The sequence below is a fragment of the Chroicocephalus ridibundus genome, chromosome 7 (genome assembly GCF_963924245.1).
Source record: "Chroicocephalus ridibundus chromosome 7, bChrRid1.1, whole genome shotgun sequence".
NCBI classification, from domain to species: domain Eukaryota; kingdom Metazoa; phylum Chordata; class Aves; order Charadriiformes; family Laridae; genus Chroicocephalus; species Chroicocephalus ridibundus.
In genome coordinates, this window is record NC_086290.1 from 1,140,497 (window position 1) to 1,168,405 (window position 27,909).

Consider the following 27,909-nt stretch of genomic DNA (forward strand, 5'->3'; position numbering starts at 1 on the left):
ATCAACTCGGATGCTGCGGCGGGATTTAGGAGAGGGCTGGCATAATTACCTTTATTATTACTTTACTTTGTGTAGCTACAAAATTTATTAGAGGCCATAAAATTAAGTCTCGTGCACCAAAATATAAGGTGATTGACAGTGAAAAGGGAGGAAGGCACAATATGCCGTATATGCAGCAGAGCACGAGAGGCGGCTGTTTGCATTGCGTTAATTCACCAGGCCACGGAGGAAGCGGCACTCTGGGCTAATGGGATGTGTGTGGAGCTTCCCTCGCTGGAGGAGCTGCCGATCTAATTGAATTGCTGATTGCTCCCAGAAAGGGATGGGCAGGAGGTGCAGGATCTCCTGGCTCGGGGCCTGGTTCTGCTCTTTTGTCTTCCTCGCTCTCCGCGTCCTTCCTCTCTCGGTCCTTTGCGGACACTCGAATGCTGCCGCAGCCGATTTCCACTCTGCACCCCTGCGGTTCTGCACGTCTGCCGCAAGTCGCGTGGCACGATTCTTCTGTAAAATCAGGCTGCAATTTCTGAAAAATTTCACGTACCCCTTAGAAAGAAAAACACCTTGAAAGATCCCTCTCTCGTTGTAAGAAAAGTTCTTTCCGCGTGATGCTGTTTCATCAGTACCGCGCAGGGACCTAAAGAGGAGGCTTGGGAGGAAGAGCAGATAAAAGTAGAAAAGGGCTCCCGACAATCATAAAAACCCCACCGCGCTGCTGAATATTAGTGAGGAGCTGAGGAAGAGCATTCTCCGTGGGGAAGCTGGTGCTGGGGAGAAGGGACCCTTCCCCTCCGGCCCCGTCGCTGCCTTCCCGCGGGCGTCCCTTCCAGTGCCGTCGCTGGCGGCTGCTCCTTCGCCGGGAATCCCCCAGCACCGATGGAGATGCCGGGACTCGAGGGGGGGCCATTGCTCGCCGTCCGGCTGCTGCTCAGGGAGCAGGTGGAATTAAACACCTGTATTATTCACCTGTGCTTTGCTTTTTTTTTTTTTTGGAATTAGATACTGAAAGTGTAAAATATGGTTTCAGACGGAGATGAAAACACAATATTTCATCAAGACAGCTCGTTGGTCTCTTCGCTGTTAGCCAGTGATCAGCCTTTTGTTGATGATCTTTTTTCCCCTACTTTATTAACATAGCCAAGTTAACCCCAATTTTTGTATTACCTTAAGTAAGCTGCTATTTTTTTCCACTATTGTATTTCAACTGTAATTTTGTTAGCGTCATCCCTAATAATATAAAAACTTAGCAAATAGTACACTAATATTCTGCAGATTAATACGAGTTCTTTCGCTTGTTCTTTGAAGCTGTTGCTGCCGTTGCTGCTTCACGTAGCACGATGCTTCTGTTTTACACACAGGTGCAGAACCCCTTCATTTATAGACACCTCTTTTTCTGTTTGACCTGACCTATATACATACAAACAGAGAGAAAGAGACTCTGGCTACAGTGAAATTATAATTAGCTCGATTTCAGAAAACTTTAAAAATCATTCCCGACTACTTGTGGGAATAGTGCATTCAAATGAAATATAATTTTAGAAAGCAGCAACAGGTGAAAAAAAAATAATTTGCCATGCTATATTGTCATGTGCCACTAATGCTCAGTTCATATTTAATTCAAATAGAGCCTAAGCCTGTCTCTTCCTTCTGTTATATTGTTTTATTAGAGGGGATGCTAGCCTGTATCAGCCACTTATTAGATAAATACAGGAAAACTGCTTGTCATTTACGGGTTTATCCATTATCATCTCGAACATCGGATAGAGTAGCCTGATTTCAAAGTGACAGCTGGTGGAACCTCTTCTTGATACATGCTAATCCAGTTTTTATTATGGAAAAATTGCCTGTGCTTTCGGAGAGTGAAAGGCAGTTACGAGACGTAGCTGCTGAGGGTGGAACCTTATGATCTCTGCTGTAACAGCCGAAAAATGAACCATTATCTTCCAGGGTAATAGCAGCCTGGTAAAATATGGACATAGGGTAATTTATGGCATGAACATGTCAAAATGTACAGTTACTCTTACTGTCTCTTTCATGTGGTAAATAAAACATAGCTAGTTCTCCAGCAACGCTAATTCCTGTGATTAATGGTTTTGTGGGGGTGGACAGAGGAGCACCTTTGGCTGCATCTGAAGATAATGTGCTGGTGGAAAGACGCCTCTCGGCTGCGCCCTGGGTGGGAGAGAGCAGCCGAGGGCAGTGTCGTGTGGGCCCTGGTGCCGTGGGGAGGAGGAGGGTCCCGGCTGGCGCTCGCGGGTCCTGCAGGTGGAGGGCAGGGTCTCGTTCCTCAGCCTTCATCAGGGCTGGCGGGATCCAGACAGCGCCCGAAGGCAGACAGGGTGGATGGAGATGGACCATGTAAAATTCCCAGTAAACCCAGTACAAACCTCAGAACCTGGTCAGGAAGGATGATGGGGGGGGTGTCCGAACTTCAAATCAGAGATAACTACAGCTCCCTGGAAGGAAGTTGTAGAGAGGGGGGGTCGGGCTCTGCTCCCAAGGAACAGGCCATGGGACAGGAGTAAACAGCCTCAAGTTGCGCCAGGGCAGGTTTAGGATGGATATTAGGGAAAATTTCTTCCCCCAAAGGGCTGTCAAGCATTGGAAGAGGCTGCCCAGGGCAGTGGGGGAGTCGCCATCCCTGGAGGTGTTTAAAAGCCGGGCAGACGTGGTGCTGAGGGACGTGGGGTGGTGGGGGTTTGGGCAGCGTTGGGTCGATGGTTGGACTTGATGATCTGGAAGGTCCTTTCCAACCCAGGCGATTCTGTGATTCTATAATGCGTGATTCTGAGCTGCCAAAAATATTGTGCCTCTTCGTCTTTTCATAATCCAAACCAAGATAATGCCACTGCTGCTGGGGCAGCGCAGAGGAGCAGCTCGCTGGGCTTCCAGCTCCTGGATGACAGATGGAAAGATCAGCTGGCTATTTTGTTACTCCCCAATTATTAATTTATCACTAAATATATTAATAGAGTCACTAGATAACAATTTATCATTTATTTGAGAGAATAATAGATGCTCTAAACCTTGTTTTTAGTTTTCTCTTTGAATTTATCAGATCTTGCTACTCCAACGTGCCTGTCCAACCTCTGATTTCAGTCAAACGTGCCAGTTTAAAACTTGAATTAGAGCAGAATTAGCATTGTGTCATCCATACCTGAGTCATTTTCTGAAGCTTAAATAAAAAGTTTTATCAAAGCTGAGAGTCTACGAAGGTTAAGTGCCCCGGAATGCACAGACCCTTAATGACACTTTCCTTATAGACACTGGAATGAAAGAAAAAAAAAAAAAAAAAAGGGAAAAAAAATTTGCTCTTCTCTCTGTCTGCTTTTTACTTTGTACAAATCATTTGTTTCACCTGTGGATACGTGCTGTGTGAGTGATATGATTTTAACTATCAGCATGCATTTGGGTGTGTGACTGTCTAACTGCATACAGGGTTTCCAGACTTTCAGGAGAAAAGTTGACTACGAGTTATGAAAATCGAACAGTGGCTGGGGAGGAGCCTTAGTTTTGTCAGAGCTGGATTGGGCAGTCCCAAAAAATCAGGTATTTTTCTCTGATTTGAAGCTGTGTTGATTAAATCGTAAGCGATGTTGACAGTCCCAGTTTAGATCAAGTTCCTTCGAAATGCAGCTCACGGCTGCACCGAAGCAGGGGAAGCCATCGCCGCTAAAGTCTGATCTTTGCAACCTGGCGCAACCTCTGATGCTGTGAACAGATTAAAAGAATAAATGAGAACATATAACGAGTCAATCTGCTCTCTGGCTCCGTACTCCTACTGCGGGTTTTTTTTGAGGCTTTCTGAATTTAACTAGGACCCCTATGTGTAGTTGTTGCTATGGGGAGCTTATACTGGGGTTTAAAAAATTATGTTGGCTGTGATTCATGAATTTCCCACAATACTTAGAACCTGCGTTTTCCAGAACTCTGTATTACACTGTTGTATTACCAAGCAAATTAATGTTCGAGCATGCCCAGTGGGAAGGGAAGATACAAATGAATATGCACCACATACGAAGAATGAAATAAGCATGCAAAAATCGGTGCCTATAACACTGATTTTTCTCAGTACCCCATAAAATGGTTGTCCTGCTCTGGAGGGGTGAAATGTGTATTTCTTCCCCATCATCCCCTTTTCTCTCCCCACTAGAAATATTTCCTGCCCGTCTCAAAATTGTCAGTCTTTGCAATCGTCTTTTAAGAGAAGTATTCAATTATCTTGCCTTGATTCAGGTTTTTTTTTTTTCCTTTTTTAAAGTATAGCAAAATTCTACAAGATTTTAGCTTGTCACTTGAAAAAATAAATAAATAAAGCTGCTAATTACCACTGGCCTTCTGTGAAACTGCAATTGGTACACTTAAAACCTTAAAAAACTTCCCAGGCTCTGGAGGCAAGCTGAGAGGTGTCGAACTGACCGGCCGCGTGTTGTCTTGTACGGGGCCAAAATCGGCGCCAGGTGTCGGCCGGGGTTTTCTGCTGGGGTTTGCTCGGGGAGGAGCTGGGGCTGCCGAGGTGACCCGCCAGCTGTGGGTCTCCGTGTCGGGGGCCGGAGGGCTCCCAGCCTTTGCCCGCGCTCCCCTCCGCTCCTGGGGCGTGGTAATTAACCCAGTAATTAACACGTTAAAACCAGTAAAAGCCAGTAATTAACACGTTAAAGTCCCATCCCGCTCCCCTTGCCTGTAATTGCAATGAGAGGAGGATCATGCCCGCCCACTAGTATTGCTGGGCAATAAGAAGAGATTCTTAACAAATTCAGTAAAAACCAGGAAGCAATTCTTTGTAAGAATGCTGAAAAAAAAGGAAAGAAAAAAAAAAGACGTTTCTTGTGTGTGGGTTTTTTGAGGTTTTTTGTTGTGTGTGAGTTTGTTTTGTTGTTTGTTTTTTTTTTTAATAGTAATTTTGGCCTCTAAAGGAACTATGTGCCTCTTCCCGCACTAGCGAAAGGAGGGTCTGATAACGCTTCTCCCCAACGCTACTTTTTTGCTGGCTCCCAGCTTCTCCGTGTTCTGACTGACGCTGGAGGCCCTCCCGCCTCGCGTTCTCTAACCTCCTTTGATCTCATTGATTCGTGAACATTTACAGTTTTCTCAGGGACCGCTGTTGTTACGCCGGGCTCTGCTGCAGACGGGAAGACTCGCAGCTGGTACGAGCTGGGTTTCCCTCGGGTACCCGGCCGGCTCGGGGAGCACTGAGCATCCCCCGGTTCCTGCCCACTTTGCACCCAGGCGCGGCTGGGAGCCCTCTCCAGGGGGGTATTTGTGCTGTCTAAATTGGATTCGGCAGTCCGCTTTGATCTAGAACATCTCAAGTTAGCAAACTCTCTTTATACAAAGGAGCAAAGTCCGTCTCTCCCAGGTGTAATTCGCAGAGCGTGAATTAGATGCGAGAGGGGAGGTGAACCCCAGGGAAGTATTGAGGAAAGACCAGTGAGTTGGGCCAGTTTGAAAAGTTCCAAATACGCGCGGGAGACATGGTTATGTATGACTTCGAAAACATGGTGAGCAGTTGTTTTTTGGTGAGGTCATCTTAATGACTTTGAAAAGAAATCAAGCGCGCAGCCACCACAGTGGCTTTAGATGCTCGGAAAGGAGCTGGCTTAAGCTCCCGAAGAAGAATGGGGACTGCATATGGACCATACACAGGACCAAAATTTGCTGCCGTGCGCTGGGTAAGAGGGTGGCTTTCCGAGAGCAGAGCAGCCCCCGCGCGGTGGTTTGGGGTGGGAACCTCCCGCCTGCTCCCCTTCCACCCTGGTGCAGCTGACTCTCTGGCCATCAACTTTTTGGTGAAAAACATGCCATGAACTCATACGAAACAGGTTTTTGGGAGCGTTGGGGATTTACTGTGTTGGAAACTGCCTACAAATTGGTGTGATGGTGCCTATTAATATTCCCTGTTCATACAAATGGTCTCATTTACCGCGGCGAATGGGGGCTGCGCGCGTGTCTGTGAGGCTTTGTTCCGGGTTTTGAAGTCAAAATGTTTTGTTTTGTAAGAATGTTTCTTATACGTATGGCATGTGTTATTTTCTGCCTTTACTATAAAACACAGAAATAAACCTTTAGAAAAATGCACGGAAAGGATGCTGCGGGTCCCACCGCGACCCGTCGCAGCACGGAGATGGGGACGGTGCTCAGCCGGCGCCATTGTTCCCGGGCTCCCAATTGCCACTGGTTCGTGTATCGCAGGCTCCTATATATGTATTTATATCCAGGCACACGGGTGAGCTAAGGACGGCGCTTCATCCGCGATTCTGAATTTCCTGGGTTTTGTGGATTTAACTTATTTGAGCACAGTTTTCTGCGATTTAATATAGAATTATTTTAGATCAAAAACTGGTAGGAAAATAGCTGACACTCTTTTTGCTGCTGCTTCCCCCCTCCTTTTTAAAGGAAAGAGCTTTATCTTAATTAAAGTTTAATTAAGGATCACGTTTGGCAGTACTTTTCACACCGATCTACACCAGCAGATTTTCTAAGGCTTAACTTTATCGTGCAGAAAATCCTCTTTTATTACTCCCAACCTGTTGTAAAAGCTGTTGGCACAGAGCGGTGGCTGCTTCATTCAGTGGCCTTGTTTGCCGCTGGAAAATTCCCAAGTCTCTAGAGATAGCACCACTGTGGTTCAATTTAATATCTGTCCTATCACTACAAGACTCTAGCTCATTATTAATGATACTATTCATTAATTTCTTGTTGGGCTGATGTTGTTATTTATTAAAATATTAAAGAAAGCTCCTGAGACACATACATAATGAGGGACACCTCCATTTCACGAGCGATACCAGCCGAGGGAATGAATAGAGTGGAGATTTACCCACACCGCCATACCACATCCCTCCCTCATTAGTCCTGCTCCATCTCTGAGTGACACTGTAAATTCATTTTGTGCACTGCCCAATCGGAGCCTAATACAAATGCGGGGCTCTTTTTTTTTAATGAGCCATTCCTATGCAAAATGAATTGACTACTGTCTAACTCATCTAATCTGCCTGTATTTGGGGGAAGGACTAAATTGCCTATATTTATATAGGGAATAAATAAAAGTCGACATATTTTTCCCTTTTCGGTCTTACATTTGGAAAATTTCAACATAATAAATTCTGCGCTTTAAGAACCTGCCACCTTAGTTAACTAAAGCCCAGCATGACATTTAAACGCGTGATAGTTGTATTTAAAAAAGCCTCGACAAGCAGTTTGTACACGGCGTTGGTCATTTGATGTCTCTCCTCGGGCGCTCAGGTACAGCCTACGGAAATTCCAACCACGCTTGATGTATTGCTCACCCTTTTAATCAGAGGGATTTCAGACCGCATCTGCTTTGAGCATACGAGGCCGGCCAGAGGCGCACGAAGAAACCGCGTATGGCAAAATAAATCAAATAAACTTGTAATTAATTTAGCGATGATGTCACACTTTTATTTTGGTTATTGGAAGAGGGGCCCGTATTAAGGGCCTCTCTTGGCTGAATGAAAATGATGAAATCTGCATAACAATTGAGGTAGCATCTGAAGGTAAAGTTTTAATTTGTTCTATATGGTTGTTATTTTCACCCCGTGCAAATAATTACTGTGGTGAAGAAATACCTCACTGTTTTAAGAGGATTAACTGGGCATAATTGCAGCCCGTTTTGATCCCTCTGTTAATAACGGACCCTCTCAATCCACATCCCGTACGGCACCTTTGTGTGGATCGAAGGCTGCCTCCAAAGCTTTTGTACGCACCTAGAAGGTCTTTGTACTGTAAATTTATAGTCATTTGTTTCTGAGGGGGAAAAAAACGTGTTCCCTTGGTACTTCAAAGCAGAAGATATATGGTACGGCACCCTCCGTCCCAGCAAAGGACCAAATAACCACGGATGCCTGGCACAAGGGATCGTAACGACGTAGTAACGGGCCGCTGAACGGCAGTGAAAACTTCTTTAGAAAATGGACTTCTGGAAGTTCTTCTTCCTTTTCTCGTAACCAAATATGAGCTTCCTGAAGTGGCCACTATGTTGCTGTGTAGTAATGTGTCTGTGAATTCAGAGACTCCCCTTGTTTAAGCAGAATAAGTCCTTTATTATGTGTTTCTTGCTGCTAGTCTGGTCTGGCCGCTTGAATTAGTTCTTTGACTTTCATTTCTTTTCTCAAAGTTGACACCGATTTAATATATGTACAGGTCCTGGTTTTGTGCATTATTGAATGGTTTTAGTTGGCAGCGGAACTGTCGTTTCTGGGTGATGTTTCGGAGACCCTGGCATCAGGGTGCCACGGCGGGCAGGGGGAGATGCTGCTTTAGAAGGTCTCCAGTGGAAGCGTTGTCTTTAATGTGGTGGTGTAATGCCACGCAATGGATTAACGCGCGGATCACCTGCGCCGTGTCACGCGTGGCGCGATGATGTGGTTAAGCGGGAGCATTCGCTGGGAGCCGGGTCATGCATTTATGACCCACAGACCCTGACCCGATCCCCCTGTGCCACGATGCTGCTGCTGGGTGCTCTGTGCCAGCCAGATGTGCAACAGCTGTCCCCGCTGCGGCTGGGGATGCTCCTGCGCAGGACGCGGGCGGTGAACCCCTTGGAAAGAGGCCTTGCCCCCACCGCGCTGGCACTGGGTAATTAACCCTCATTTGCGTGTGCAGACTTTGGCTGAAACAGTTGAAGGTGAGCGTTTTTTACACTTTTTACTGGTGTGGTGGCAAACGTGTCAAAGATGTGCCAGCCAGAAGTGGAAAGCTCAACAAATGTGTGTTTTTCCCCACGATTTCAGCATGCCAAACATAAAGTATTTTACTAGACGGTTTAGAATTTGATTTTTGTATAACCATCGTGAGAGGATGTTTCCTGAAGATAGCGCTGCTGAGTGCTTTCAGGACAGGCGTTTAGGCTTTGAGGTGGGCACGGCTCCCTTGCAGGAGGATTTTGCACATCCCTTTGAGAGCCCGATCGAGTAGAATTGTATTTTTGACAACTTGCTTAGTACTCCGTTCACACCGTCAAAACCTCTCTCGTGCATACAAGAGACTGTGTGTGACTTGAGGTCACCCAATGAGATAGTTATGGACCAGGAAGATCTGTGGGTGAAATTTTAATTTTGCCTGGACTGAGATAAAGTCTGTTTTGAACCTAAAAATGAAGGCATGCCACTTGGCTTCACAGGAGGTATTCTGCTGCTCCTGTAAGAACTGTAACCTGTGCTTTGTGCTCCAAGTCAAAGCTCAATATTATTAATGATAATTAAAAAGATTGGAAAGGCTGGAATTTCCCAATAGCAGAGGACAGAGCAGGTGTTGAATAAAACTACTGGAGGGAAACAGGTTCAGAATGTCGTGTCCCTGAGATCTGAGAAAAGAGGGGGCAAAAAAGAAATCTCTGCCCCGCAGGCTCCGAGCGTTGACATCTGTGACCGGGTGGTGCCTTCAGACGAGCTCCTTCGTGTATGTTAAAGATACTCGGGCTCTGAGCATCTACAGTAACAAGGGTTTTTTGCACTAATGGTCAAAACTCAATTGCGCAATTGGAGTTTTTGGTCTGTTTTCTGGCGTTACCCTTTCAATGCCGTTCCCTCATACGGTTTTGGGGGTTTTTTTGCTTGTTTTTTGGCCCACCATTTGCACGGGTAGAGAGCTGCAGTATTGCCAAGTCAGTTGTAAAAAAACAGTATGGGATCACACCCACGAATTTCCTAAATAATAAAGAAAAAAATGCTTTTGTTTGAGTAATACATTTTATTCTCTGTTTACCTTTTCCAGGCATCATAGGTTGCTTCAAACTTCTCTTGCAAAAATGAGCCCCAGAATATACTTGTAATTTGTCGCGTTGCTGTGTCTCTAGAAGCATCCAGAGTCCCGCGCTGCTCCTGGCTCCTGGCTGGGAGTCGGCGGCGCTGGAGCTGTCGGGCACCAGTGAATCCCCGCTCACCCCAGCGCTGCCCGTGCTGCCGAGCTGCCAGCGCGGCACCTGCGGTCGCAAATCCCGATCAGCAAACGCATCTGGAGGGCAGTCCTCGCCGAGAAATTAAATAAGAGCTGCTGCCACTTTCGGGGCCCGGGATATTTAGTACAGTGCTGTAATTAAACGGTCCCGTCCATTTGATCATGAAAAACCGTTTGTGAATTGTTCCGTGAGAGTCCGTCGCAGCAATGTAACGTTTTTATTTCAAAGGCTGGGGATTTTTTTTCTTTGACTTCTTTCAATTAACTGTTAAAGGTTCTAATCTGATCCTGTGATGTAAGCTTTTACTGAAAATACGTTGCCGAAGCCAATGGAGCCCTTGGCACCGCTGTTGCCTGTGATTTGTGGGAAGGGACGATTTGCTGGAGGTCTCAGCGGCTCTGTGGGGAGGGTTAATAACTCCGGGAGAGGTGGGAGAAAAGAAAGAATTTTATGTCTCCTGCAACCTGCGAGACTATGAAATGTTTCCAAGTGTAATTTTCTTGAAGTTAAAGTTGAGGTTATTAAGGTTCACTTAGCAGATAAAGTTTGCCACAATTTTCTTGGTCTCTATGATAAGATGACAAGGTTTCTAATTTATAAAACCAGAACAGTATGTTGGGGGCTATGAACCATGCTCAAGGGATGCGCTGAGGTACTCCGAGCTCTTCTCTTTCACATGTATTTTTATTTACAAGGAAATTTGAAAGCAACGCACTTGAACTTCCCTCAGTAACCCCTCAGAGCTGGTTTCCATTTGCCTGTCTCTGTAAATAGCCCGTGGTGTCCGTGTAACCGCCGTGCAGGATGGGGAGCCGGGGGTCTTGCTGACAATACGCCTGGTTTGAGGCTGGTGGCACCCTGGACCTGGAGTCTCTGCGCTCCCGACCACCCTATGAACGGGCGCTCTGCGGGGAGAACAGGTTACCTTCGACAGAAGAACAGGTTAAAACCAATGTGGAGAAAGAAAAGTGGTTTTATATGAAATTCGGAATATTATTACATTTCTGACTTCATGACTTTCATTGCCGTCATTGTTTTGGTGCTTTACAGAAGATGAAGGGGTGCCCTCTATGAACGTGCGTTTATTTCGTTACAAACACATAGGAGAAGCACATCCAGGATTTCTGGGGTGTGATGCAGATGACGGAGATCTCTCGAGTTTGTAATGGCATCGTTATGAAAAACCAACCCAAACAGGAGTGCAAAGCTCAGCCAAAATCTACCTCCTTTTATGTTCTCCTTGCGGAGACCTTGCTGCTGCCTTAGGGCAAGCGTGGAGCCGGGGCAGGGGTGGGAGAGCTGAGCTCGTCCCGACGACTCCTGCTGTGGGGTCAGAACACTGCAAAACGTTCGGGTTTATAATATTATAAAACAGATCCACAGACATGTAATATTTCCATTGTTTCAAGGTGGAGACTGGGGAACAGAAATTATACTGGAGTTTTAGGAAGGTGCGTGCGTCCTCCTGTTGTTCCTCGCCCGCTGCACGCGCACCGCTCGCGGGTGGGATGCTGCAGGGTCAGGGCGAGCCCTAACAAAATCTGTCTGTGTGTGAGTCTTGAGGACGAGACACGTCGCTGGAGTCCCTGCTCCGTCGTGTTACCGGATTCCCAAGGCACAGGTCAGTTATATCAGTGCACAGGTTTAATATGCAGATTTTTGGAGGCTCGGGCTCTGGTCTCCCCCTGCCCCCAGCCCGGGGAGGTCCTTTCCCAGCCTCCTGCCCCAAAGCTGCTGCATCAAACCTGCCGTTTCCCTCTGGTCTGAAGGACCTTCCTCCTGCTCTAGAGACTCATGAGCTGGGAGTCAGCTCTGCCACCTGGAAACTTTCCCTGATAACTAATTACCGGTACTTAAAAAGGTGCATTTGCTTCTTGTCCAAATAAATCTACCTTAAAGCTGGTGGCTGCTGTGAGATCTGTTCAGTCTTTTCCTAGCAAATTAAGGAGTGCTTTGCTCTCAGGAATTTGTAACTCGCACAAGCAATTTAAGTTATGATCAAGTCAGTTCTTCGCCTTCTATCGAATAAGGTAGCAGTTGAACTCTGCACGTCTCTCCCCATGTAGCTGTTCTGCAGACCCCAGCCATTCCTCTAGCGCTTCTCGGGACCTTTTTAAATTTCTCAACATCATTTTTTTTTTAAAATGTGGACACTGGCAGAGGGTAGATTGTCCCATTAATGGTCTCGCTAATAACATATACGTTGATAAAACCACATTCCTCTTTCTACTTGATATTCAGTTTCCTGTCACTGACATATTAGATTAAGAACTAGAGAGAGCATGAAAAGTTATTTTTGTCATCTTGCAGTTTTATTAGTGCAAGAGAACAGCTACCTTTCATATCAGCTATGTTTGTTGTATTAATGAGGGAAAAATAGCCATTAACTGGCCTTAAGCATGTACTTGAATTTCAATAAGTGGTTTCTTTGCATAACCAAGAACAGATTACGGATCGGACTTAGCGGCTACTGGATATGACCAACTTTTAAAACACAGACACTTCATTTGTAAGGTTTTCAGACGCGAGGATGGATATCTTAAATTAAATACCTGATCGTGTAAACTCAGCCAGTGTTTGATTTTTAGGTCTTGCTGCTTCATCCAAGGTAAAGATGAAAAGACAGGCGTTAAAAATGTATAAATATGCTCAGTTCCTCAGCCATCTCTAATTGCCTAACGCCCCTCCACGCGTTACTTAAAAGTGGATCATGACTTAAGAAGACTTATGTATATTCCGCAGATAAAATGTATTGATTTCTTGAAGAGGTCTCATGGTAGAAGAAAGCACAAAGACAGTAGTGTGTCTAATATAGCTATTTAAATTCTCAAACACCTTAGTTTTAGATATAATGCAACCTTCTTGATCACTGCAATACACTTAAATATTGAAAAACACACATTCCCTCTCCTCCTCGGCAGAAATCAGTTCTGAGAGCTTCAGGATGGGAAAATAGCGGCTGAGGCTCCCTGGGGCTGGCAGTGCCTACCTTGTTTTGAATCGCGCGCATTAGAAGCTTTACTCGCTGCTGCAAATTGTTTCTGAGTGCGGCTCTGCCTTCCACCCCTGCCTCCCGCTCGGCCTCCGCCGCCACGCGCTCACGAGGCGGCCAAGTGCAGCCCCACACACCCCCCAGCCCCCCTCTCGGGGCCGTGTCCCCGGCAGCACCGCGTTCCTGCCTTTCTTCTTTTTCTGTTTGCAACCTGGAGCATTTTCTGTATTTCACTGCTAAAGCCTTTCTGCTAAGCTTTAAAGTTGCCCTGAGAGTGCCAATAAAATAACAAATAAAGCCAACCTCATCCTGGGGCTGCATCCCCAGCAGCGTGGGCAGCAGGGCCAGGGGGGGATTCTGCCCCTCTGCCCCGCTCTGTGAGACCCCCCTGCAGCGCTGCCTCCAGCGCTGGGGCACCAACAGCAGAAGGACACGGAGCTGTTGGAGCGGGGCCAGAGGAGGCCCCGGAGATGCTGGGAGGGCTGGAGCCCCTCTGCTGTGGGGACAGGCTGAGAGAGCTGGGGGGGTTCAGCCTGGAGAAGAGAAGGCTCTGGGGAGACCTTCCAGCCCCTGCCAGGCCCTCAAGGGGCTCCAGGAAAGCTGGGGAGGGACTCTGGAGCAGGGAGGGGAGCCGTGGGACGAGGGGGAAGGGTTTTACACTGACAGAGGGGAGACTGAGATGAGATGTGAGGCAGAAATTGTTTGCTGTGAGGGCGGTGAGCCCCTGGCCCAGGTTGCCCAGAGAAGCTGTGGCTGCCCCATCCCTGGAGGGGTTCAAGGCCAGGTTGGACGGGGCTTGGAGCAACCTGGGCTGGTGGGGGGTGTCCCTGCCCAGGGCAGGGGCTGGCACCGGGTGGGCTTTAGGGTCCCTTCCAACCCAAACCATCCCGTGATTCTATAAGCCTATGGCCTCAGTTTCTAATGGGGAACTGAGTTGCTATCAGCACAGAGAGAACCTGTTCAGCAGAGAGAAATAGAGCGACGTGGCTGCATTAATATGTCCTGGTTATTATTTTTTTTTCCCTTCCATAAATGTAATATATTATCCATACTTAAATTGGTAGGTGGAAATAAATGGAGCCTCTTACTGAACTCCAATCTTCCTCAGTTGCATGTGCCCTAGAGAATGCAGCGCTGCTTTTCAGGAGATAATAATTACAGCCAAAATGATGTTCTGTGAGCTCCCCTTATCTTAACTTAGGATAAGATTAAGGTCTAAGGAGTCTGTTTGTGCTAGATTTTTGGAAACAATGGATGTCTAGTTCATTTTTCTTCAGCATTCCAGTTTATTTATTCCTGAGTCTTTACTTCGTGCCATGCACTCAACCTCTTATCTTTCATAGCAGAAAAAAAAGTAAAAGTATAAATCTGTGTTTCTCAAGTTAAAAATTAGATGTTTCAAAGTGTGGATTACATATATATATATATATTTACATCTATCTATCTATCTATCTATATGAGTCCTTCTTGCAGGTATATTTTGCTTTGAAAGACATTATTTCCAAGAAAATACATACAGATACTAGCTTCTCTGTTTAAAGTCACTTTACTAATTCTAGAGTTATGCAAAAGTATGTAAGTTCATATTCAGGATGCACATCTTCTATGTGTAGACTCTTTATGCCATCAAACTCTAATGCTCTCCTACATTTTGAGTTAAACAGAAAAATGGGTAAAACTTTCAGGAAGTTGGAGGAAGAAAGCCCACGTGGCCTTGCCTATTTACCAAAGCCATCTGTATGAAAATCATTTTTATTCCCTTCTTTTCAAAGTCAATGTACATATGTTATGTGACTGTAATTACGCTCCTCAGGGTGTGCAAGGCAAAAGGTGGTAGTCAGGTGAAAAACAACACCGGGAGATTGATGATACTCTGTTTTGCTAATACAATGCAAAAGATGCTAAAAGATTATGACGCTCACATTTGCCTGTTCTATTACTGTGGTCTAAATGTTGTTTCCTCGGTGACTTCTGAACTGATATTTCACTTATCTCAACTGTCTTTATTAAAAAAAATGATTAAACCCCCCCAAGAAAAATGAAAACAGAAGAACAAAATAATCTCGCCCTCATTTTCTATGAAACCATTTCAAAGGCTCTCAGGACATTGTTTTTCATCTTCCGATTAGAGATGTGTGCTTATTCAGATAATCTCTTCTGCATACACGATGGGCTGATGCGACCTAGCAAGACGCAGGAGGGAGACTGAGGAGATGAAGACAGCTAATGCAAGCAAGGTTCTGGTGTACTTTTAATTGGACAATAACGCATTATTGCCCATTAGCTTCCTGAGGACGAGGTCAGGTAAAAACCATCTAAAACCAGATTTTAAATGCAAGCAAGTGGTTTTGCTTGCAGTATAGGCAGATGTAAGAAACTGGTTTGGATTAGCAATGGATCACGGTAAGGTTCACGTGCCGTTTGTATCCCGATGACGGACCGCATTCCCGGTTCTGCTGAAGGTCTGGCAGAGCCCCGAGTGTTAGATCTGGTGTCGCGGTGTGGCCTCAGGCGGCAACAGAGACCCACGTGCCGCTGGCTCGGGCCTTCCAGTACGGGAAGAATCGGAAGAAAAAGGCAAAACTCTTGGGTTGAGACAAAGGCAGTTTAACAGAACAGCAGAGGGAACAAGCAAACAACAACAATCGCACGGACAGAGGAACGCACAAACGCGATCACGGAACCCCCGCCGCGCCCCGCCGCTCCCCGACCGGACCCGGGACGCCCCCGCCCGCTCCGAGCGGCGACTTCCTGCCCCCTCCCCCGGCAGCTCCGGGCGGGCAGGGCTCACACGGCATGGAACACCAGGGAAAACTAACCCTATCCCGGCCGGAACCAGGACTTCTGGGTTGGTATTTTATAAGCGTTATATGTTTCTGAAGTGTCAGGAGTTCTTCAGCTGCCCGGTCCTGGGGCGGGCCGAATTTAGTGGTCGCTCGGAGAAGAGGCCTCGCTCGGTGTGGTTGGGCAGTCTCCACTGCTGAGCCTCCGCCTCAGGAGCCGCCGGTGTTCCCATCCCGCGTGCAGTTCCCTGTGTTATTTCCCTCTGCTCCAGGTTTCCATGCACCCGCTGCTCTCCAGGGAGCTCCCTCGCCAGCTGCCTCCACGCGTGGCTGAGGTGCACCCCTCTCCCCACCAGCAGACCCCTCTCCCCACCAGCAGACCCCTCTCCCCACCAGCAGACCCCTCTCCCCACCAGCAAACCCCCTAGTCCTCGGAGACCGGAAAGAAAACTCATTCAATGGGGAACGGGACGCTTTGAATACATCACCTTGCGCATCCTTGTTTCTCAGCATCCCATCGCTGGCTGTGGCGTGCATTCTCCTTCTCTGCCCCCTTCCTGCCTCCCCATGCAAAGGCTCTCCTAGACACCAGGCTTGGGAGCACGCAAACAGCCATCCCAGGCCATTAGGTACCTCTCCTACACCTTTTCCATCATTGCTTCTTTTCTTTGAAGGAAGGGAACTTGTGCTTCCACGAATGTAACAGTCGCTTCATTCAAGATTTATTTAAATCACCTTTTTGTTGGTGAGAACATTCGGCCAGTCCAGGGTGGGAAGGATTTTGTTTGCTTGTATCTTGGAAAATGAAGCGGTTTCTCCTGTGACGTTACGAGTGGTCGGGGACACTTAGGTGAGGAGCAGCTCTGTAACCGTCTGGCTGCTGGCGGAGGAAGGTGGCGTGCCGAGAGGGAGGATGGGAGAATGCCTTTTGCATCTGCTGTTTTGTTTGGGCTTTGTACCGCGAGTTCTTTGGGGTCAGTAGCCGTCTTTGCTGTGGGTTTAGTGCAGTACGTGGTGGATTTCAGTCCCCTTGGAGAGTTTTGCGTGGAAATATTGAGTAACAATGATGGCGATGGGTTGGACGGAAGAACAATGGTAGTCCTTAGTGCCATTTCTGAGCCTGGAGAGACGCTGAGCAGAGGACAGTGGTGTTACGTCTTGACAAAATGCTGGAAAATGGTTGTAGCTGCCTTTGTTTTCTGGATAGCTTGAGAATACACATAGGGAAAATTGTGATCTTCTGTATCACAAATATCCTTATGTGAATACTGATGCCTGGGTATATTTGGAATATCTTGTTGAGTCAAACATTTGGGAAATTGTTTTCCCCCAACAAACAAGAGTTATTGATGTTAAAAAGTGGGGGAACATTCCTTCTTCATAGAGCTGCCCAGGTACAGAGCTGTGCTGGAGAAGAAGTAATAGCTCACTGATATAGGATACAGCAAACAGTACGCAACCCCAAACTTTTAAAATAGAATTGATTAAATGGCTTTCTTTCACCTTGTTGTTTACTATAAGAACCTTTCACTTCTGGAATTTGTTGATAAGAGTGTTTTCTGGCATTATACCGCCTAGCCATGCCACGTGAGCAACCTGATGGTTATTAGGCCAGGTTCGTCCTCACAGCATTTGTGTTTTCCCCTGCGCAAGTCTACAGATTTACACCGGGAAAGGGAGTAACCGCAGGATTCGGTGAGATCTTTTGCATCTTTAAAGCTATCACCTAGCTGGGAGTCTTATGAGGCGATGAACTGGATGCTAAATTCACGGTGTGGGGGGAAATGTCGGTAATTCTGTAAGGAGTGCGATGCCCAGCTCCCTTGGTGTTGTTTCAGATGGACTGCAATATCCCCTTTTACCCTTGGGCCCTCTGGTCTGCTGCGGCAGCAGGGCACGGAGACTCCCACCCGGGCAGCGCGGGCAGGTCTCACCACCGCGCCATGGGTCATTTTCGAAGCGATCTCCTGCAGTACCGGTCCCCACATTGGGGTGATGCTCAGCTGGGTCATGGGCGGTGGGTCTTCTGGGGACCAGAGCTGGAGGTGAAGGCACCTCTGGGAGCAGGAGTCCTACCCCATTTGCACCATCTAGTTTGTGTCATCACCAGGAAGCCTCGGCTTTCTCGATGGTCCTTGCATTGCCGCCGTTGGCAAATCGTTTAACGCTACTCTGTGCTAAACCTTTCATCAGGGGTCATGATTTTCCTAATGGAATTGCCAAGGTGTTTCATTTGACGACGCTATGAAATGCTCCGTTACTAATTTTTTTAACTTTTTCTTTCTAACTACTCCACGTGAACGTCCTGCCCTGTCTTTTGTGACAAATATTACCCAGGGCACAGCTTAACACGCGAGTAACGTTCATTTGGATTCCTGCTCCTTATTTGTGGGGAAGGGCAGTCACCGAGCGCATTGCTATAGATCCGTGGCGCGAACTGCCCAATCTCAATAGCGGGTTTATAATAGATGTCCCTAAAAATCACACAGACGTAGCCCACACCGTATAAGCTGCAAAATTATTCAATCAGGATGCACTTACGCCAGGAACCTCGTGGTTTCTTACAGGTAACGTAAGAAATGGGTACAATGTGACTTTTAGATTACACAAAAATAATTTGGAATTTATTGACAGGTTGCAGCTGTGAATTTGACTGATTTTTGTCTTTGGAAAAAGGGGTATTTCTGTGCACTTGGTCACAAATATTACATGTATTTTGGCTGGGTTTCTTTGGTTTTGTTTTTTAAGGAGACGTCCTTTTAATCTTCTTTATACCAAATAGATCGTCCTTTAAAAATATTTGGTGACCCACAGTTCCTCATTTTGCAACATGCGCCATCTTTTTCTCATGTTTTAGTTACAGGGAAATTCCTAGCACTGAAAAGTGGGCAATCTTTTCTGTTTTCTCAAAATCTGAAGAGCTAATATGCTTTAAAAAAAAAAAAATCTCCTAATAGGTATTCAATTCTTGCTGCAGGCAGGCATTTTTTTTTTCTGTTTCTGATGTTGGACTAACAGAGACACTTTCAAAATTTCTCAGTAGCTGTGCACCCAAAATATCAGTGCCCTTATTTTGACTCGGGTTTGATTAGGACTGCTGTCGCTTATTACAGATTAAAATCGCATTCAGAGTCTCTGCGTTTTGAGCTTTACAGTAATCCAGGCAAAATCGCCATCACTCATCTGGTTGTGCACCCCCTTTTTTTTCTAAAGCTTTTTGCCACCTGCGTGGAACTCCTGCTATCTGATTTTTTTTATATGCTACTGCCATTAGACTGAAATGATTTTTCTTCAGTTTGCTCAAAGACAGATTTAAAGTCAGGTCCCAGAGGTAGCAGGAAAGTCGATCCCCTAAGCTACTCAGTCATTGTTTGCTTTTTTACATGTAATATCCTATTTCTAAGCCAGAGTGTAATTTAAAATACAACACACACTACATAAATACGTCCGTTGGAAATTTTGTAATATGGCATTTAATGGAAATTAACTGCTTTTATTGTCATGTTTTGTGGCACCCCCGACCTGAAAAATGGATAAATCTACTTTATATTATTCAGAAATATTTCTCAGTCTTTTCTTTTCGTCAGAGTTCCTTGACTTTAAATCAATGTAGCTGTAATAATGCTGTTGAGCTCCTTTAAAATACATCCAGAGATATATAATCTTAAGTACAGTGGTCCACCTAAGAATTAAATGTGTGTCTCTTGCCCATTAGTTATGTTTTAATACCACTTGAAAACACGCAGATCTGCAGGGAAATACCGGTTAAACCTTGGTATTTATTGCAGAGCTGGGAACAGCAAAGGGTTACTTTAGCCCCGGCATTGTAAGTACAAGCAACAGGACTCCATTGGCTTTAATTTGTCCATGTCTTTCATTTGATACTACCAGTATTAATAGCTTTGCAAGGAAATTCTGCAGTCATTAATCATAATAATTAATCAGATCCAATTATATTGCATATAAATGCGAACAAATTGCTGAAAAAATAATGATCTATCACCAACGTGTCACAAGGAAAAAGAGACTAAAATAGTAATTAGAAGCAGGGATTTAGTTGTGTACAAGTACTCTGCAACTGATTTTAGCAGTATGATGATCTGATGATGTAATTAGTGGAAAGAAAGTCTAGCAGGCTTTTGCAGCGGCCCCCTTAATGACTGTGCAACTCGGGGAAAAAAATCCTTGTATCAGTGACTGTTTTTACATCCACCACTAATTCCTTGTTTTTTGCAAAGATGATGAGAAAACTACGGCCTCGGGCATTTTAGACCAAGTTTGCCTTGATACACCTTAACAATATTCCAAAGCCCCTCTAAAATCGAGGTGGGGCAGCAGCATTTTCCTCCTGTAAAAAGGGTGTAATCCAGTATAGATTTGTAGAGTTCAGTGGAAATATTCAAGTGGAAATATTCTATACAAGGGACCCATATTTTCGTTGTGCTGCCAGGCACGGTACAACCAATTTCTGTTCAAAGCAGCAAGTTGGTTTTCTTTTTTTCTTTTTTTTTTTTTTTCTTCTTCTTTAAATCGTACTCGCGTGTGGCACGAGATGCTCCGTGGCAGTTTGTCAGCTCCGACCCCCCTCTCCCCCAAATCATCCATCCCTCTCCCTCCAAGGCAGATTTTCCGGGGGGCTTTCGGTACGGCACAGCTTTCCAACGTGCTCTGCTCTTGCTACACACGCTGCTGATTAGCACACGTTTAACGAGCATTAAAGGATTCTTTTTAGGAAAAGCACCCCCAAATCCTCGAAACGTTCTGTGTCGGTCCAGTGGATTACACTTGAAACAGTTAACTGAAGATTGATGAGCAGTTTTCCGACAGATTTTCTACTTGAAAATAAATGTTAAGTTCATCATAGTTTTCAATACTAAGCACTGCACTTTACTGCCTTTGATCTCAGTGTTGTGACTACTACAAAGAAATAAAACCTTATCTTACCTTTTCCAGCATCTACTGCAGAAGACCTCAATAATGCATAAGAACATCTGGAAGTACGGTAATTTCAGCTATCAGAGATAAGAATTGACACAAAACAGGTAAACCCTACAAAGTCATCATGTTGAAATGAGCTGATTAAGGTCTGGTAACATAAAACATCATGTATGGTGTTTTCATGCTTCCTACATCTTCCCATTTTATATATATAAAAAAAGGAATGCCAATTATTTAATCTTTTTCGGTACGTTTAATAGGTTGATTAGCTGGAAGCTATATTATATTTTTACATAAAGAGACAGAAGTGACTGCAAATCTATTGCCATATACATCTATTTAGAGTTAACTGTGAGTTCATAGAAAATACATGGGCATAGTAAACAGGGTTTTGAAATGACAATTTTTTACTGGTTGCAAGTGCTAATTGCTAGTTTCTCAAGGGTATAGAATTAATCACCTGCTAGATTTACAGTCTCTAGGTTGAGACCTGAGGATGGAGGCAATAAGAAAAGCTCTTGAGGGACATATCATATGGTGAGTCTAAATATCAGTCTCTATGCATATGTAAATTGGCAACAAAGTTTTTTCAAAGCTCAAGTATGCTAATTTCAAACAGGCAAGACTAAAGCTAGCTTTTAGCAGCTGTTTAACGTCTGCCTGTGGGTGGTAGAGAGAGCTTAAAATACAAGCAAACAGTGGTGCATAAGTAATTAAGCAACATTTTGCTGGGCATAAATAATTCTGTTTATATTGCTCTTTGAAGAGTATAGAATACAAAATATCAGATCGAGTGCACCTTTGGTCACCAGAGGTTAACTGCTCTTCCTCTTTACCTTTCCTTCGGTTGCCCGTTTTTTAGGGAAGAATTAAATGAGGGTCAACGCGACTCTGTCGTTTGCGTATTAAAGAACTTCATTTAACTTTGCGGCAAAACAAGTGCTTAGAAGTTTTCACCCTGTCACTCTGACAGTTCAACAGCTACTCTCAAACAATTGCGCTTCCTCCACTAAACTTCCCTTCGCTGTGATGTGGGTCTGGAATGGACACTCATCTATTTTTAGAGCACTGTGCTTTCACCAGATTAGACAAAGTTGAGAAAATTATGCTATATGTGCTATTTTGTTAAATTGTAAAAATCAGTGAGTCAGCTCGACTATTTTCAAGGTCATAAGGCTGTTGATAATCCATAAAACAAAATAGCCTGACTTTTGCAGTTGTTATAATTTAAATTATTGCGTGCATTAAAATAATAAGATAGTTGCCGTTATGGTGTCCTCCTAAAACCCAGAGTTACTGAAGTGACTGAATGCAAAATGCTCACGTAATTTTGATAGCCCCTCTGAAGTGGTGGAATTGACTAAAAGCTTGAAAAACTAAAACGGAGAGATTTAAAAAATATCTCATTTGATTCAGTAAAGACCTTGAAATTAATCACAAGGAAGATGAAAGATGTAACATGATTTGGAAACATCTAGTCTGGAAAAAAGGATTATAAGTACTAGCTGTGATAAGAGTCGGGGGTTTAAAACTTGGTTTTGATTAAATGTTGACGGTTTGAAGAATTAGTAGTTAAAAGAAGCAGTGGTTAGTAGAGGAAATCCTCTGTACCGGTGTGCTGTGTTGCTATAGCAAAAGCTGATGCAAATATTGGCACCGTTTTGGCAGAACTGCCCCCGCCGCTGCCCCCACCTCTCCTCCCTCCCCAGCACCTGCCAGACGACTTGCCCCCCAAGTCCTTCTCATTCCGCCTTTTTTCCTTTTTTTCTTTTTTCTTTCTTTCCTTCCCTCACCTATTTCTTTTAGTTTAATTATTCATTTCCTAATTCACTTGCCTCTCCCGGCAGAACTCCTCTGGCAATTTGTCATTGTGGCTGAGCCCCGCCGGGCGGGTCGGAGCCGAGGTGTTTGTGTTGGTGGGGAGAAGGTTCTTCCAGCCCAACCAGCACTAGATGGGCCACGCTTCTATTTAGCGTTACAGAAACACCTATGCAGCTCGTTACAACCCCAGGCTGGCCACACCTGTATTTAGCATTAGAGAAATACCACTTTACGGGCTGCAAATCACAAGCGAGAAGGGGCACGCGGAACCTGGAGATTCTGCATCTGTAGCCGTTCCTGCCTGGTTCAGAACGGCGGCTCCCGGCTGCCGTGGTGGGGGCATCCCACAAAATGAGCATAAGGAGGAGGGTTTTGTCTAACCAGGAGGACCAGTGGTGCTGAAAGAGCAGATGAGCTAGAAATACAGTTGCATTAATGATTCTTGGTCACTTATGGGTGGCCATATGGGGGGGCGGTGGCTGAGACGCTCTGGGCACGGCAGACGAAAGGCTCAAGAACGGGCAATATACTCTGTATAAACACAGTGAAACAGCCCAAGAAAATACAGATGTCAGTGGTCTTCAAGACAGTGAAGAAAGCAAACCAAGCAGATTTTGGTTACGCCAGTTTCATGGTATTATATATTAAAACTCTGAGCGAGTTGAAAATTCAGCCTTTTGCTAAATCGCTGTCGCTACCTTTGCTGTGTCAGAACAAAGATATTTCAAGTTCCTCACACTCTAGGAGAATATTACGTTCCTCAGTGTGTACCTGGCAGTTGGACTAGGTGATCATTGTAGGTCCCTTCCAACAGAAATAATCTATTGTATTCTACTTGTTAAATGCCTAGATGTTTAATTCCTGAATGAACAGCCTGTATTTGCTGGTTTGATTATAGTTTTCATTTTCTACCCCTTTTGCAAAAGTTTCTTCTTTCTTGCCTATAAATATTACTCATTCAGACTCGTTTTCTTCTCTGAGCCTCTTCTCTTTCACCTGCTTTGGGTGGCAGGGGCTGTTGCCTCTCCAGTTGGAGGAAGCCCATTTTTCAAGTGTGCTTGCCTTTTGGTAGTCAGCATCAAGAAGGCAGTAGATAGCACTCAGGACAGTCTGGCAATTGAGATATTTTTAGTTTTCCAATTATTTGGTCGGAGGAAGAGCTGATAAATGTGTTCACGTTTATTTTTTGTCTTACAAAGAGCGTTGGTTATGACCTTCAGTCTCCCCTCCGATAACTGGGCAGATACTATTTTTTTTCCAGAGTGTTTTTGTTCTTTTGAAGAACCAAAAAGGACCCCTCTCTCTGAAAGACAGTCTCTTCCCTTCATGGCTTTTTGATTTTACAGGGTGTCCCTCTCAGGCCATAGACCCCAAGTGGGGCTGGCTGCGGCTCCTCAAGCCCCGTCGTTCTCCGCTGCCGACGGCCAAACCTGCCCCACCGCGCGTGGAGGAGGCGGCTTCTCCCCTGGCTCTGGGAGAAACCAGGCTGTGTTCCCCTGGGAAAGGCATTGATTGATCTCCTTAAAGATTGTCCTTGGTAATCCGTGGAATTTATGCTGAATATAATTCCCGCTTTCAGACAGCAATAAGAACTGAACTAAGAAAAAAAAATACGGAAGAAGAGAAAAATATAATTTGTAGGCAAACTGCTGGTTACTGGAATAAGAGAATCCTTGCAGAAACATCTACTACAATCAGGTTTCTTGCCAGATTTATCTTCTGGGCTTTCACTGTTGGAGTAGTTGGGGGACCTCAGAAAACTTTTGGGTGTTTTTCGTTGACACTGTGAAATCCAGCGATACAGGGAAGCCTTCCTCGCGAAATTCCAGCTTTGACTCCTGCCCGTTTAGGCGCCTTTCTTTGCAAAGCACGTCACCGTGTTCCGGCTGTGCTCTCCTGTGCGCGCGTGCGGCTTCCTCCAGGCTCAATGGGATTTTTATACATATGAGAGGGGAGAATTTGTCCCTCAGCTTATCTTAGAGTAAAAGGATCATCCGTTACTGAGGACAATAGTGCAGCTCTGGAATACTACATTTTAATAGTATATCTGGAGAACAACATCCTGTATTGATTTTTCATTTTATTTTGTTTTTCCTCAGGGCTTTTTTATTGGTATGATTATGTGAGTTTGCTTCCACCTGCTACCAAGCACTTTCTTTCATCTTATAGGCACTAATTTACATAAAACCTAAAAGCAAGAGATCATAACAAATATTTGGCTATTTCATGAATTTTAAAATTGTTTTCATTATCAGGGAGAAATATTTTTGCATAGCCTTTATCTCCTACTGAATTTTTGACTACTATCCTTAAGGTTAAAAAAAAAAAAAAGGAATATCTTATTTCACCTCTTTTGACTAGTACTTTACATTTGCTTGAACACAAATGGTTTACAGTGAAAATAATCCGATTAAAAGTAACCTACTGTCAGTGCTGATAACTTCCCAATATTATTGTTAAAGATTAATAATAATATTAAAATAGCAATGAATAGTATTAAAATAATAATAATAATAAGAATAATACTATAAACCAAAAAATATCGGGTAAGCTACCAGTGCAGTTAGTTTCCACCAATCCTGGAAAGATTTCTTTCAGCTCTGAGAAACTTGCACGTTATATTAAAAAACAAAAAAAAAGCCCTCTTCAGCCGTCACGCTGCCGTGGCAGAATTTAGTTCTGTTCTCAAGAGCTTCCTTGTCCCAGGAGTGCAAAGACAATAGTACACTATATAGAGAGCCAATAAATCAATTAGCTTTAACAGCCAGCGTTCAGGAAATGCATTTATTCTCTTCAATGAAAACACAGTTTTTACTTGTAGCCATACTTCATACTGTTAAGGTCAATTTTTCATGTGGAAATTAAATCCAGTGGATGAAAAACTGCTCGTATATTCCATAAAGCAGGGAAGAACCGTTCTTACTGATGTGGGATCACAAGTTTGTTTTATTTGTAATTATCCTTCTTTAGAGTAATTGAGATTCTAAACAGTGGCTAATAGCTTGCCTGTCTCAAATTACTACTGCCTGTAACTTTACCTTTCCAAAAATAAGTGAGCTTTTCAATTGCAACACAACTACTAAAGCCTGGGTCATTTTAGAACAATTAATTGAGAGGGGTGATTAATAGCTTAATAATGGGTTGCTCTGTAAGTGCAGGGAGTGCGTAGAAAAGGAATATGCAATTTCGTATCCCTAAAACATAGCCTAATTGGAAACTCAGTGGTTAGCCTTCCCTGCCTGCCCGAGAGGTTTCTTTTGAGACCCTGGTTTGATGTCATCCGAGGCAACCGCAAATCTCCGCTTCCGCTTAACCTCTTGGGCGCTGGGCTGAGTGACTCCAGAGGAGAGCACGGCTCTGGAGGGTGACCAGTGCTGGAGAGGCTTAAACACACGACGGCCTGGGAGGGTGACCAGTGCTGGAGAGGCTTAAACACGCGACGGCCTGGGAGGGTGACCAGTGCTGGAGAGCCTTAAACACGCAATGGCTTTGGAGGGTGACCAGTGCTGGAGAGCCTTAAACACGCAATGTCTTTGGAGGGTGACCAGTGCTGGAGAGCCTTAAACACGCAATGTCTTTGGAGGGTGACCAGTGCTGGAGAGCCTTAAACACGCAACAGCTTTGGAGGGTGACCAGTGCTGGAGCGCCTTAAACACGCGACGGCTTTGGAGGGTGACCAGTGCTGGAGATCCTTAAACACACAACGTGCCAGCTATGCAACACTGCTTGGAAAGGGGCAGATACTGTCAGACCCATTTCACAGATGGAGGAATGAGGAAGAGAGGCCTGGAGAAAGGGAGTCAGGATTCCCACTTCCGTGCTCCTTCCTCTGCTTCAGAGGTCTTCAGCATCTGTCCTCGTGGGTCTAAGGGGAGTCTACAAGCTGCTCTTGAGGCGGGGGAAAGGAAGCTGGAGAAGTAAAGGAAAAAGAGCAAGTTTATTATTAATGGTCTTAAATTCCTTACATGGAAACGGTCATCTCCAAGTTGCAAATTAAAAAACAAACAAAACCAAAACAAAACAAAAATCCACAAAAAACCACCACAAAAATCCCCAAACCCTAGGGAAAAAAAAGAAATTTTGAAGCAGAACCACTACTCGAGGTCATTCTGCCCAGGAAAGCTCAGTGAGACAGAAAAAAGCATGGTACATTGCCTTGCTGAATGTGCAGATGCTCCATGAGCAGATGCTCCTGCCAAGCTGTGGCTGGGAAGGGGGACTGGATTTGTGAACGGTTACCAGTCTACCTGCATAAACTGGGAGTCACCAAGGAAGGCAGAGCCTGGTTGTGCAGGATGGGTCGGGACTCTCCCTACAAAGCGTTGTAGGTCCTGAGCTGGTAGAGATGTGAGTCCTGGCTTCCACTGCTGCCCCCAGCCAGGAAAAGCAAATTCTGTGCCTGAAAGGCAAATTCTGTGCCTGAAAAACAACTTCTGGTTCACTTTCCTGTTTCTGGCACTTTCCTGGTACAGGTCATGGAGGTACCAGGTAAAAGGCGTCTTCTCCATGGCCATAGTGCATCATGAAGGATGTGTTCACGCTTTTTGTGTCCATGTAGGTTGTGGCATTAGGCAGACATGCTTGTGTGCACAATCAGACCTGTCTTTGCTTTCTGGGGCGATTTTTTGAAAATGTAGCTTCCAATCCCCAGCTGAGTGAGAGCAGAGGTTAGAAGGACGGTGCAAAGACCTGGAGCTACTGCAGTGTGCACCACACGCCGTTTTGTACTGGTTCACGTCATCTGGGCTGGGACAGCGTGGGGAGCGATGGGTCTTTATTTCTGCCCCCCTCCTTTTTTTTTTTTTCTTCTCTGTGGGCATAAATGATGTTTACAGCCCTGGCTTTGCCAGAGGACTGGGGGGGGCGCGTGTCTCATACAACATCCAACTTGAGCTTCACCATTCTAGGTCACGCTGCAAGTGCAACTCAACTACCTGTCTCCCTGTTAAAATGCGTTCAAGAAGGTGCTGTCGCTTTCTTTATGTACAACAGTTGCTCTGGTGAAGATGTTTTGCCCTGTGTACCTAACCCTTCCCTCTTCCCGAAGCCACGGGCTTAGCTCTTCTGGTTCAGAAGTCCAGAGAGCAGCCCACAGGGGCACTGGACGGGGCTGGCAGCCTTCGGCTCAACAGGGGATGGGAGTTCCCGAGCTCCTGATGAAGAGAAGGGAGTCATCGAGGAAGCCGCTGCCACTGATCACTTGCCTTGAGACTTTGCACACGTGGTGAGCGTGATGGGTCGGGTTTTTCCTTACCCTAGGTGTACGAGGTGAGCAGAACTGCGGTTTCAAGCTGCATCGGTTTATCTTGTACAAACGGTGGTTTCGGGGTCTTGCAGTGGCCGGTCACACAGGTTGCCCCTGGGGCGTTTGCGGCATCAGGCAACTGCCCCAGCCTGTGGCCACTTTCAGGGGAAGTGCTGGGGCATTTCTGAGATGATAAATCCTGTGCGTTTTTAAA

The 27,909-nt window shown here is 45.3% G+C and overlaps 1 long non-coding RNA gene across 1 annotated transcript in view; it reads left to right on the forward strand.

Moving 5' to 3' along the window:
• The first annotated feature begins 15,673 nt into the window (after positions 1-15,673).
• The window catches only part of LOC134518617 (uncharacterized), a 105,739-nt gene continuing 93,503 nt past the window's right edge, over positions 15,674-27,909 (forward strand). Inside the window, exons 1-2 of the long non-coding RNA XR_010072019.1 lie at positions 15,674-15,756; positions 20,645-20,733. This is a non-coding gene — a long non-coding RNA (uncharacterized LOC134518617). The remainder of the gene's footprint in view (positions 15,757-20,644; positions 20,734-27,909) is intronic.